Raw genomic sequence first — 11,164 nt, 5'->3', positions numbered from 1 at the left:
AACTCTAAGCCTCTATCTCGTTGCCACTGACCTAACTATAAGCTCGATATTTGTACGGGATGATGCAGGAGTTCAAAAGCACATCTACTATGTCAATCATATTTTGAGCGAATAAGGAACGATACCACCCTTAATGAGAGGCTCGCACTTACGCTAATCTTGATGACTAGGAAGCTCCGCCCCTATTTTTAAGCGCATGTTGTATAGGTGGTCACCGCCAACCACTCAAACAATTTCTCTATCGATTCAATGTCTCGGGTCAACTACTAAGGTGATTAGCAGAGATGGGTGAGTTTGACATCCGATATATTCTAAGAACTACCATAAAGGCTCAAACACTAACGAACTTTATCTCAAAACTAACTCCTCCTTAGCCCGAGGTTGACAAGCACACCCCATCTACATGGACACTATTCGGAGATAGTTCCTCGACCTTGAATGGGGTGGTATCAGACTCATCCTAAAAAGCTTGAAGAAATAAGTGTACAAGCAAGCTCATTGATTTATGTTTAAAATCTCTGAAAATGAAGTTGAGTATGAGACACTTCTCTCGGAACTTTAACTCGCCCGAGAGTTTCAAGTCTAGGACATAGTGTTCAATAACTCATAACTAACCGTGAACTAAGTGAAGGGGAACTACGAGGCAGATACAACCATGACAAAATACCTTATTGAGGTGCAAAAATTAACCCATAGCCTTTCCCAACTTAATATGTTGCAGGTTTCTCATGAAGAAAACACTTAGGCTGATGCGCTTGCTAAATTAGCATCGACTTACCTAGGAAGGATGGTTGGCTACTAGTAAGGATGTTGATAGCCCCAACCATAAACAAGCACAACATGACTATAGTTGGGGAAGAGCTGAGTTGAATGAATGAGATCCTATATTACAAAAATGATAGCACTCCGACGAACCCCGCATTGGCCTAGAGAGTCAAGCATCATCAAGCATAGTATTATATAATTAATAATCACTTGTATCACATATTTTTTAATCAATCATTTCTTAGACGTCTAATACTATAAAAAGCCGAGAAGGTACTGGTCGAGGTGCATGAGGGTAATGATAGACAAACCCTCACCTTCAAAGCACTTCAGCAAGGGTTCTATTATCCAATACCGTGTAAGGATGAGATTGCTTATGCCCAAAAATACAATATGTGCTAAAGATTTACATGAAGACAACATCAACCGACAGTCTCTTTGAGTCTAATCAATTATGGATGCCCCTTCGCCAGTGGGGTATGGACATCCTCAGACCCTTTCCACCAACCTCGAGCTAACGAATATTTTTTATCATTGGAGTTGACTATTTTATGAAGTGCCCATTGACATTAATCACTAAGACGCAGGTTGACGGATTCATATGAAAGAATATCATCACCCACTTGGGAATTCCGAGTGTCATCATCATTGACAATGGTACCCAATTAAATAATGTGAAATTCAATGAGTTCTATCAATCCTATAGAGTTCAACTAAAGTTTAACTCGATAAATTATCCTCAGACCAATGGTCTCATCGAGGTCATTAACTAAGCCATACTTGAAAGGTTAAAGAAGCAAGTCCTTAGAGCAAAAGATACTTGGGTGGATGAGATACCTTGTGGGCCTCCCAAATGATACCTAAGATCGAGTCGGATGAGTTATCGTTCAGCTTAGCTTTTAACATTAAGGCAACCCTACCACCCAAGATAATATTTCTGAAACCTGTAGTTGAAAATTTTGATGAGAAAATCTCCAAAGGACTTTGAGCAAAACTCAACCTAATTAGTGAGATTAAAGAAGAAACACATCTAAATGCATAAAAATATAAGAAAACGATAACCAAGCTTTACAACCAAAGTGTTCGCCCTCGAGAAGATGAACTAGGGGACTTAGTGTTTCGAAAAACTAAACTTTATGACCTAACTAGATCCCAACTAAATCCCGAGATAAGCTAGCACTAAGCCAAGAAGGGTCATATTTTGTCATTGATGTTATTCGTGATGGAAACTATCGCCTTAACAGAAAGGATGGTGCTGATGAGAGTATGATGCATTACAAACTTAAAGAAGTTATACCCTTAAGGCATTACTGGAGGTTAGGTCAAGGTGACTATACCTAAAGCATCAAGCTTTTATCTATCATATCTTTGGTGCTAGTTGTTAAAAAAGAGAGAATATTTTTAAGGCGTAGGTTTTTCAAGTGGAGGAAAGAAAATTTCATTGCTTAAAAAGACTATACCAACTTGATCAAGTCTCTACATCTAAAATGAGACCTTAACCTACTGAGTTGAGATTGGAAGAAGAAACCCGCGAGGCGAGGCATTAAGCAAAATATGTTTAAGGCGCATGAGTCAAGAATACCTGACTCACATAAGAAGAAACCCACTATAATGGGAGGCATAAGACAAAATATGTCTGAGATGCACGAGTTAAAAAAACTCAACCAACTGTCATGGACAAACTTCTAAACAGGATGTTTGATGTAATGCTTATGTATGTCCGTGTCTTTTGGTATGTTCAGGCTTTGTACAACATGTAGAGGGATAGCCGAAGGCTTAATAGTCCCATTTTAGTTAGGTTAGTGGCCGCTTTAGGCTTGTAAATAAATGTTGTGTCATGTGGACACGTGTGAGAGATTCTCGGTCTGTAATGGACCATTTTACCCTTTGTTGTGCAACTGTTCAGAGCTTGTAAAGTCTGTTTGTAATTTGAATTGTCTATAAAGTGTTTTTCGGAGATATTTGCTTGTGGATCCCGAGTGAGGCGTTTTATCTGTCTTATTCTCTCTTTTGTAGGTCCTAAGGGATCATGAGAGGTTTCGGGGAGGCTAACCTTTACAGACGGACATGCAAGGGTGCCGTACGACTTAGGTAAAACCAGCTAAGTCCGTGACAGATGGTATCAGAGTAGGACAAGCACTCATAGAAACACTTAGCATGCAAACGTGGGGGACCTAGCGGGGCTGCGTTGAGGGCAATCAGCACACGCGCGACCGTTTGGGGAAAAACGGGCATGAAGATGTAGGGAAAAGGAGTCGCTCAGAGGAGCGAGCATCTGAGATTGGCATTCAGAGGAATGGCCAACCCTTCGCGCAAGAGGCACCACGAGAACAGACAAGCTTGGAAGAATGCGGAGCGCACAAAGGTTGAGATGGCTGAGTTTGAGCTACGACTCAACATTGACAACCATACTTGATGGTGCTCAAGGCAAGCGAGGCGCTTGGTAAAGGATGAGACCATCCAAGGTGGAATAAGTTGCTCAGCGACCGAAAGAGTTATGCAAAGCTCACAAAGGTGAGGGGAATTACTAACTCAAAGAATTCGGTACTCATGCATGGCTTGTATATGGACGATGGAATGTTCGCGGTCATCCCAAGGCGATCGAAACTTGGCGCCATAGAGCATTGAAACTTTCTCTTCGGCATGTGAAGGATACGTCCGTAGGAGGCTGAAGTGTGCAACGAGTTCAGCATGTTGCTAGGCCTTGAGTGGTGCAGTGGGGGCTGTATTGACGTGGAGTCGCAATCTAGTAAGTGTGTTTGCAGGAGGCAGAACAATGCACAATTTGTTCAGCAGATCAGAGTAATCCAAGGGGATAGTGGTCTCTGAAACGAAGAGAGATGTTGCTCCAACAGGATAGCTATCTAGAAGGGATATGTCCCAGCTCTCTAGAGGGAGAATCATGTGTAACAAACCTCACAAGTTGAGGAGGAGTACCTCAACAAACAACAACTCCACGAAGCTCAATGGACTGAGCAAGCGGCGAGGAGTCTTTGCATGATCTTGCTTGAGAGAATGCATTGGTGGATGCATTGTGAGATCAAGTGGGGGAGCGACCCAAAGCAACACAAATGAAGACACACTTGGAGTTGATATGGAGATCGGACTCAAGGGAGGGTTGACCCATGAATGGTGGGCGCGAGGGCCACTATCAACTTAATACAAAAATGAGGAGTGGAGCAACTTGGGTGTAACTTGATGAAGTACCCAAGCCACATGAAGGGAGCCAGTATAGAAGATGGAACATGGAGTGGAGGCGAAGTTGAGTTCAGAAGGCCTTAGCACGGGGCAAGAGGACGCAGCGGCAGGTACTCTTGAAGAATATGCCACAGTGTTATCATTCAAGTTGCTATAAAGGAAGCGGTGTGCAGCGAAGATTATGCTGGTAGGGGTAGAGGCCCAGGATCTAGACAATTGTGCACTAATTGCAGCGAAGTTGGGGGACTTCGGGAGCTACTAGGTGACGAACTATCCTAGAGCGGTGCTTCGTCTAGGTGTGACCCAAGAGTGGGTATCAAGGTCGATTGCCAAAGGAACGAACAAAATCAAAGGTGGAAGAGACTTTACGATGTATTGGCAGAGGCCACACATGAAGGGTTCACAATTCGAGTTCATCCCACAAGGATCAGAATGTAATAGAGATGTCACCAGGAGGTGACATGGTGCAGTGGATCGTGGTGGAACAGTTCGTGGTAATGCGATACACACAATCGAGTCTCGTGAGGGACTAGATCATTCGGAGGTATGATCGGAAGCTATTGGAAGCTCCACTTCGGTGAACAACATGACAACAAAAAGGGCTATGGATTCAAGGAGTGAAGGCCATGGTACCGCAGAGGCAGGTCTTTCGTGCGTGTATCGAATTTTACATCGGATGAAAGCCTTGGTCATCAGCATATTGGGGCTATGTTCCACCAATGGAAAAAGTTCGAATGCAAGTACCAATAAGTCCCATGAGAGGGACTTGATCATGCAGAGGTACGATCGAAGCAGCTGGAGAGTTGGACTGCTCCAGAGCCCATATTCGCTTAAGGGAGCCTAACAAGTCAGAGGACAATGTCGAGTAAGCGAACGTTGCTACCAAGGAAGCTAAGGAGAACAGAATTGGTGCAAACCCTACAACATGATGGCAGAGGCCATGCATGGGAGTTGCAGTCTGTCTTTCCATCGACCAAAGGGAGTTGCTTGGAGAATACAGAAGTGTTGAAGTAGGAGGTCGAAAGGGGCGAGGAAGTGACGACGAGTCTTGAGGGACTTAGCTACCCAAAATCAAGCATCAGTTAGAATGGAGGTGGACTCAAAGGAGTGCCACGAAGACATATCTGCTGATCATGAAGAAAAGGGATGTAGATGCGAGGCGACGGATAGTAGGGCCATGGGCATGGCAGCGCCATGGTACCGCAGAGGCGAGACTTTCGTGAAAGTCATTAATCCCTTGCTCTCATAGAGGGAGAGCGCTTGGTCGTGTAAGGGGCTGAGGAGGTGAAGCATGCAGAGGCAAACTTCAAGTACCGAGACAAGGCTGAAGGGCAAAGGCTAAGGAACTTCGTAAGACCGATGTCAATGAGCTTCTCATCAAGATAGCCGAAAGTGAAGGACTTCGGGTCAGGCAAGAGTGCATGACTAAGGAACGAAGCAGACAGTATGCGGTGTTATACCTTTGCTACTCAATGGAGTAGGTGGCAGGGTTGATGGAGAAGACGATACAATCCCAAAGGCGACCAAACCTGTGAGAGAATCATTCCAAATTGGGTGAAAACTTTCTGCATTCCAGAAGTTCGATGGCATTGAGAAGGTGAATCACAGTAACTAACTCAACGCAAGGAGTGCAAACACTTCAAGTGCTTCAGAAGTGTGAGCAAAGAGCAAGCGAATGCTAGTAACCAGCTCGATGCATGGAGTACAACCTCAAGGAGGCGGGCGAAGTCAAGTAACCTTTGCCTTGTCAACTCTAAGAGAATGGGTGAAATCGAGTACCCCAATTCTCTTATCTATCCAACAAAGGAGCTCTGCATATGTTCAAAGACCCTTCGAAGATAATAGAAGACAATAGTTGTCAAATCCTCACTAACGGTGATCAGTATTACTAAGAGTAGATTGTCCGCTTCATTTCCCAACGAAATGCCAATCGAAAGCGAAAGTGATGCGAACCTACTTGGATGTGACAACTAATTGAAAGAAGAGTCATTGAGTAAATTTTGTGGAGGAAGGACCCAAAACTTCAGAAGTTTGCGAGACGATGCTCGTTAAAGCTCTAACAAGCATCCACCCAGTTCAAGCAGCATGAGGCATTTGAGAGACTGGCGCAGTAAGGATGGTCTTTTCCTTCATCTGGAGGATCCGTAGGAACCAACAGGGATCAACACAACTCAGCCAACCCCACACTAGAGTCAGAGTCATTGGCGAGTTGAAGCAGCATGGCGGATCAAAGGTTCGACTACTCAAAAAATAAAAAACAGCAGCGGAGAGCAGTTGGGAGCCAATAGATGCATTGCAGTTAGAGCAGAAGATTGAAGACTCAGCAAAGGCGAGGAGTTGCAGTGTCGACAAAAGCTTCGACGAGGACGTCGAAGGAATAAGTGGGGGAGAATGTCACGGACAAACTTCTAAACAGGATGTTTGATGTAATGCTTATGTATGTCCGTGTCTTTTGGTGTGTTCAGGCTTTGTACAGCATGTAGAGGGACGACCGAAGGCTTAATAGTCTCATTTTAGTTAGATTGGTGGCCGCTTTAGGCTTGTAAATAAAGGTTGTGTCATGTGGACACGTGTGAGATATTCTCAATCTGTAATGAACCATTTTACCCTTTGTTGTGCAACTGTTCAGACTTTGTAAAGTCTGTTTGTAATTTGCATTGTCTATAAAGTGTTTTTCGGAGATGTTTGCTTGTGGATCCTAAGTAAGGCGTTTTCTCTGTCCTGTTCTCTCTTTTGTAGGTCCTAAAGGACTATGGGAGGCTGACCTTTGCGGACGGACACACAAGGGTGTTGTACGACTTAGGCAAAACTAGCTAAGTCCGTGACACAACGTAAGAAGAAACCCACTATAGAGGAAGGTACAAAGCAAAATATGCCTAAAGTGCATAAGCCAAGAAAACCTAACCTGCGTAAGAAAAAACCTACTATGATGAGAGGTATAAGGTAAAATGTGTCTGAGATGCATGAGTCAAAAAAACCTAACCCACATAAGAAGAAACTCATCACGGTCAAAGGTATAAAGCAAAATGTGTTAAAGGTATATGAGTCCAAAAAACTTAACCCAAATAAAAAGAATGTACCAAGGGCCCATGAATTAGAGAAAACCTAACTCACATAAGAAAAAACCTACTATAGCATGAGACACAAGGCAAAATATATCTGATGCATATAACTCGAGAAAACTCGAGCCACATAAGAAGAAACCCACCATAGCATGAGGCACAAGGTTGAATATATCCAAGGCTCATAAATCGAAAAAAAAAACCGATCAAGAAGAAAATCATAACGATGGAGGTGTAAGGCAAAATGTGCCTCCCATATGAGTCGAAAACACCCAACCCACGTAAAAAGAAACCCATCACAATGGAAGACACAAGACAAAATGTACTTAAGACATGTGAGTTAGTAAAACCGACTCACATATGAAGAAACTCACTATTGTGGGAGGCATGAGGCTGAATGTGCTAGGCCCGTGAATAAAAAAAAAATTGACCCCATGAGAAGAAATACACTATGACAAAAAGTAAAACGAAAAATATGTCCCAAGGAAGTGAGTAGGGAAAACCTGACCCATATAAAAGTAAATCTATCACAGCAGTAGATATAAAGGAAAGAGTATCTGAAGTAGAGAGGTCGAATGTTGACTCGTTCACTCGAGGTGGGTAGGCCATTGCATAATGTAGCTCATCGGGTTGGTGGTCCATGCAAGTATTATAAAAAATGGAAGGATCAAGATTTGTGGGCACCTCTAGTAGAAATAGACTCCCTTTTCTTGAGGTGAGTCCCTTGATGATGTGAGTCTTCACAACCCACCGCATCATGACCAACAACGCCCACACTCCTAGCATATAGTCCTCACCATAGCCCATGTTATCACTAGAAACATCCTCACCAACATCGCCCACAACTCTTGTTGCTTGCTCGTGGGCTTGTGTCAATCACCCATTGTAGTCCACCACAATGTTCACTGTAATCCTCATCCGAAGTATACACCCTAGGTAGAAACAAAGCCCCTCCACCCGAGGTGGGTTCCTCGGTGATGGGAGGAGCAGGTCATCAATGGGAGTCTTCATAGCCCAAAGCAAACACAAGTTAATGTGGGCACCTTGAGCTGAATCAAGCCTCCTTCGCTCGAGGTAGGAAGGTTGGCCTCTCTTTTCGTCGCCACCGAGCCATGGAGGTTGGAAAACCCCACCCTCCCTTTTTGTTGCCATTGAGCCATGAAGGTTGGGAAACCCTACTCCCCTCCTCCACCCAAGGTAGGAAGGTCGAGCACCCAACCTCCCTTGTTACCAAGACATAAAGATCGAGAAATCAAACCTTCTTCAGTGCATGGCATTGCGGCTCCTACTATTGTTGCACCTTACTTGTTGGACCCCATAGAGGGCTAAAGAGGCGATGATCAAGAGTATTGTTGTTGCTTTCACAAGGTTGGAGGTTGCTGCTGTCACTTTCGCAAGGTTAGAGGTTCAAGGAGTTGACCAAAATGATGACTACCAAGAGCTACAGAGATCGGGAACTGGCCCCTTGCTTTCTTTGTCATTGAGATATGGAGGTCAGGAAATCGATCCCCATTGTTATCAACCTCCATGACCGGAGGGTTAAGTGTCGTGAATACCTCGCTCTCGAGGAGGGCTTGTTGACGAGGAATGACCCATTGCTAAGGGATGAAGGTTGTTGATTCAAGGCGCAGGTTGGGTGCCCCCAACCCCGTCAATGTCCGCCTAATATGTAAATTCGAATAATCAATTGAATAGGCATAAGCATAACATGTCGGATAATCTAGACGTCTCACTTCGAATCCCTCTTGATAAAGCCCCCGAAGCACGCCATGAGAGGGGAGGGATACAAATAATAAAGAGAACATCATCATCTAACACATGACCTTCGTGTGATGTCTAGAAGGAGAAGACGAATGTCACACTCAACCTGTTTGCTCATGTAAACAAGGATCCAAGATATGTAGTTGTAGATTGTCCCCCCGCATAGATAAAAGGCCAGTAAGAGATTATCATAGGCTACAACCAAGTATAAAAGTTTACCTTTAACATAATGAAGGGGATCACTTTTTGATCATTCACATTCATACTTATCTATCTCTAGTTACTAACTTGAGGGAATTAAGTTGAGAAACCCTTTTCGACATCTTCGTACAAGTTATACCTTAGGAGCTACCCAATACAGTAATAATCCGAGGAATAAAGTCTCGTGGAGCTACCCGAGACTAACCTCTAGGGCATCCATCTGAACTCTACGATCAGGGTTTCCCTGGAATCTTGTAAGCGGCTCTGCGTCAGGGATTGTTCCTACTAAGGCCTGCATTATAGGCCTTCTTTAATGGGAAAAGCTCCCCGGACATCCGAAGCATCACGCTCCATAAAGTCCCAAGAGGCAAAGCGATCGTCGGAGTTGGTGTTTCAGAAGAGCATCGTCCCGTATAAGGTGGTGGTAAGGTTCAGGGCACAACTGGTTCTGCCATCGCAAATGAGAGAAGTAACGGAAGGACTAAATGGGTCTACTACTTCTATGGGTTCGTATCAGCATTCGGCCTGATCCAAATCCTGTTCGTTACTTCAGGATGGTTCTTCACGTTCAGAGGAGATCATCCTCGAGCACTGGAAGAAGGGGACAACGTGGTATCCAGTCAATTCAGGAAGTTCATATACAGAGTGCTGAAGGGAGAGACTGCAAAGTTCAAGGACGAGCTCGGCTGCGGTGGCTCAGGAGCCATGTACAAGGGCATCTCAGACGACGAGAGGGTGGTGGCCGTGAAGAAGCTAGAGGACGTAATCCAAGGAGAAGAGGAGTTCTAGGCCGAACTGAGATTGACAGGGAGAATCTACCATATGAATCTGGTGAGAACATGGGGGTTCTGCTCGGAAGGCAAGCACAGGCATTTGGTCTCCGAGTTCGTGGAGCATGGCGCACCTCTTCCATGGGAGCATGTTGGGGTGGAGCCAAAGGTTCAAGATTGTTGTGGGCGTCGCCAGAGGCTTAGCTTTCTCTCCACCGTGAGTGCTTCGAGTGGGGCATCCATTGTGATGTCAAACCTGAGTACATACTATTGGATTCTGAGTTCGAGCCCAAGATTACAGTCGTCAGATTGGCGAAGCTGTTGAAAAGAGGTTGAATGAATTCTGGCATCTCCTGTGCTCAAGGAACCAGAGGATACATGGCGCCCGAGTGGGCCTCGAATCTGCCCATCACCTCAAAGGTCGACGTCTACAGCTATGGTGTCATGCTCATTGAGCTTGATAGATTTCTGTAACTGCACGAGGAAATCTCGGTTGAGAAAAATTCTCTTTATATATATATATATATATAAACATTATATCAAACTAATTGTAATGTGCTTTTGCTTTTACTCTTACACTTCATTCTATCATGGTATCAAAGCCTTTGCCTTAGAGTAACATTTATCTCCTCGCTGTGTTCTTTGCTACCAGGACTGCACTCTGCCACCACTCGCTATCTACCACCACTCGCACAACACCTGAGCAACGACGCAACCACTCCTCGTGAGAGTCCAAGTGCGAGTGTTGTGGATGACGCTCTCTTCTCATCGTCGTCTAATCCATACAAGAGGCTGCCCTTCTCTTCATCAGCAAAAAGTCGCTCTCTAGTAGATCTACACCTTCTTCTCTGACGGCTACAATCCATTGCACCTTCTCTCCAATAGTGCTGCAGCTTCTCTACCGCACTACAAATAGCACGGCACTGCTGTAGTTCTCTCCAATTCTGCAAATAGCACTGTAGCTCTCTCCAGCACTGCAAACAGCATTGCACTACTATAGCTCTCTCCAGAGCAGTCTCCAGACCACATCATTTCTAGGCCCAGTACTAGCAACGTGGTCTCCAAAACCTTCACTAACTCTCTTGCTACTCGACGAGAAATCTGTGAAGTGAAACTTAGCCATACCCGGAATGCCTCATCTATTATACATGTGCGAGAATCGAAAACTGAGCAGAAAGAACTATGGCAGATTCATCCTTTTCCTCGCAAGGGGGACGAGGCTTGCCTCAAAGGTGTCAGAGAACTCGCGGTCGAAATAGGCAGTAAGGCTCCTCGATGCACCATCAACCACGATGCTCAGGCCATCACTAGCGGATATGTCGGTAACCTCTTCCATGACTTCAGTGATATGCTTGTTTTCCCTCTTCCTAACTACTTGACAGAGAGGTGCAGTTCATGGTGACTGAC

The 11,164-nt window shown here is 44.7% G+C and overlaps 1 pseudogene; it reads left to right on the top strand.

Moving 5' to 3' along the window:
- The first annotated feature begins 8,361 nt into the window (after positions 1-8,361).
- Positions 8,362-10,231, top strand: LOC135680352 (putative receptor protein kinase ZmPK1; annotated as a pseudogene).
- The last annotated feature ends 933 nt before the right edge of the window (positions 10,232-11,164 follow it).

The sequence above is a fragment of the Musa acuminata genome, chromosome BXJ1-8 (genome assembly GCF_036884655.1).
Source record: "Musa acuminata AAA Group cultivar baxijiao chromosome BXJ1-8, Cavendish_Baxijiao_AAA, whole genome shotgun sequence".
Classification (NCBI taxonomy): Eukaryota; Viridiplantae; Streptophyta; class Magnoliopsida; order Zingiberales; family Musaceae; genus Musa; species Musa acuminata.
The sequence above is the reverse complement of the archived record's forward strand: the minus strand, read 5'-3'. Positions and strand labels throughout refer to the sequence as shown.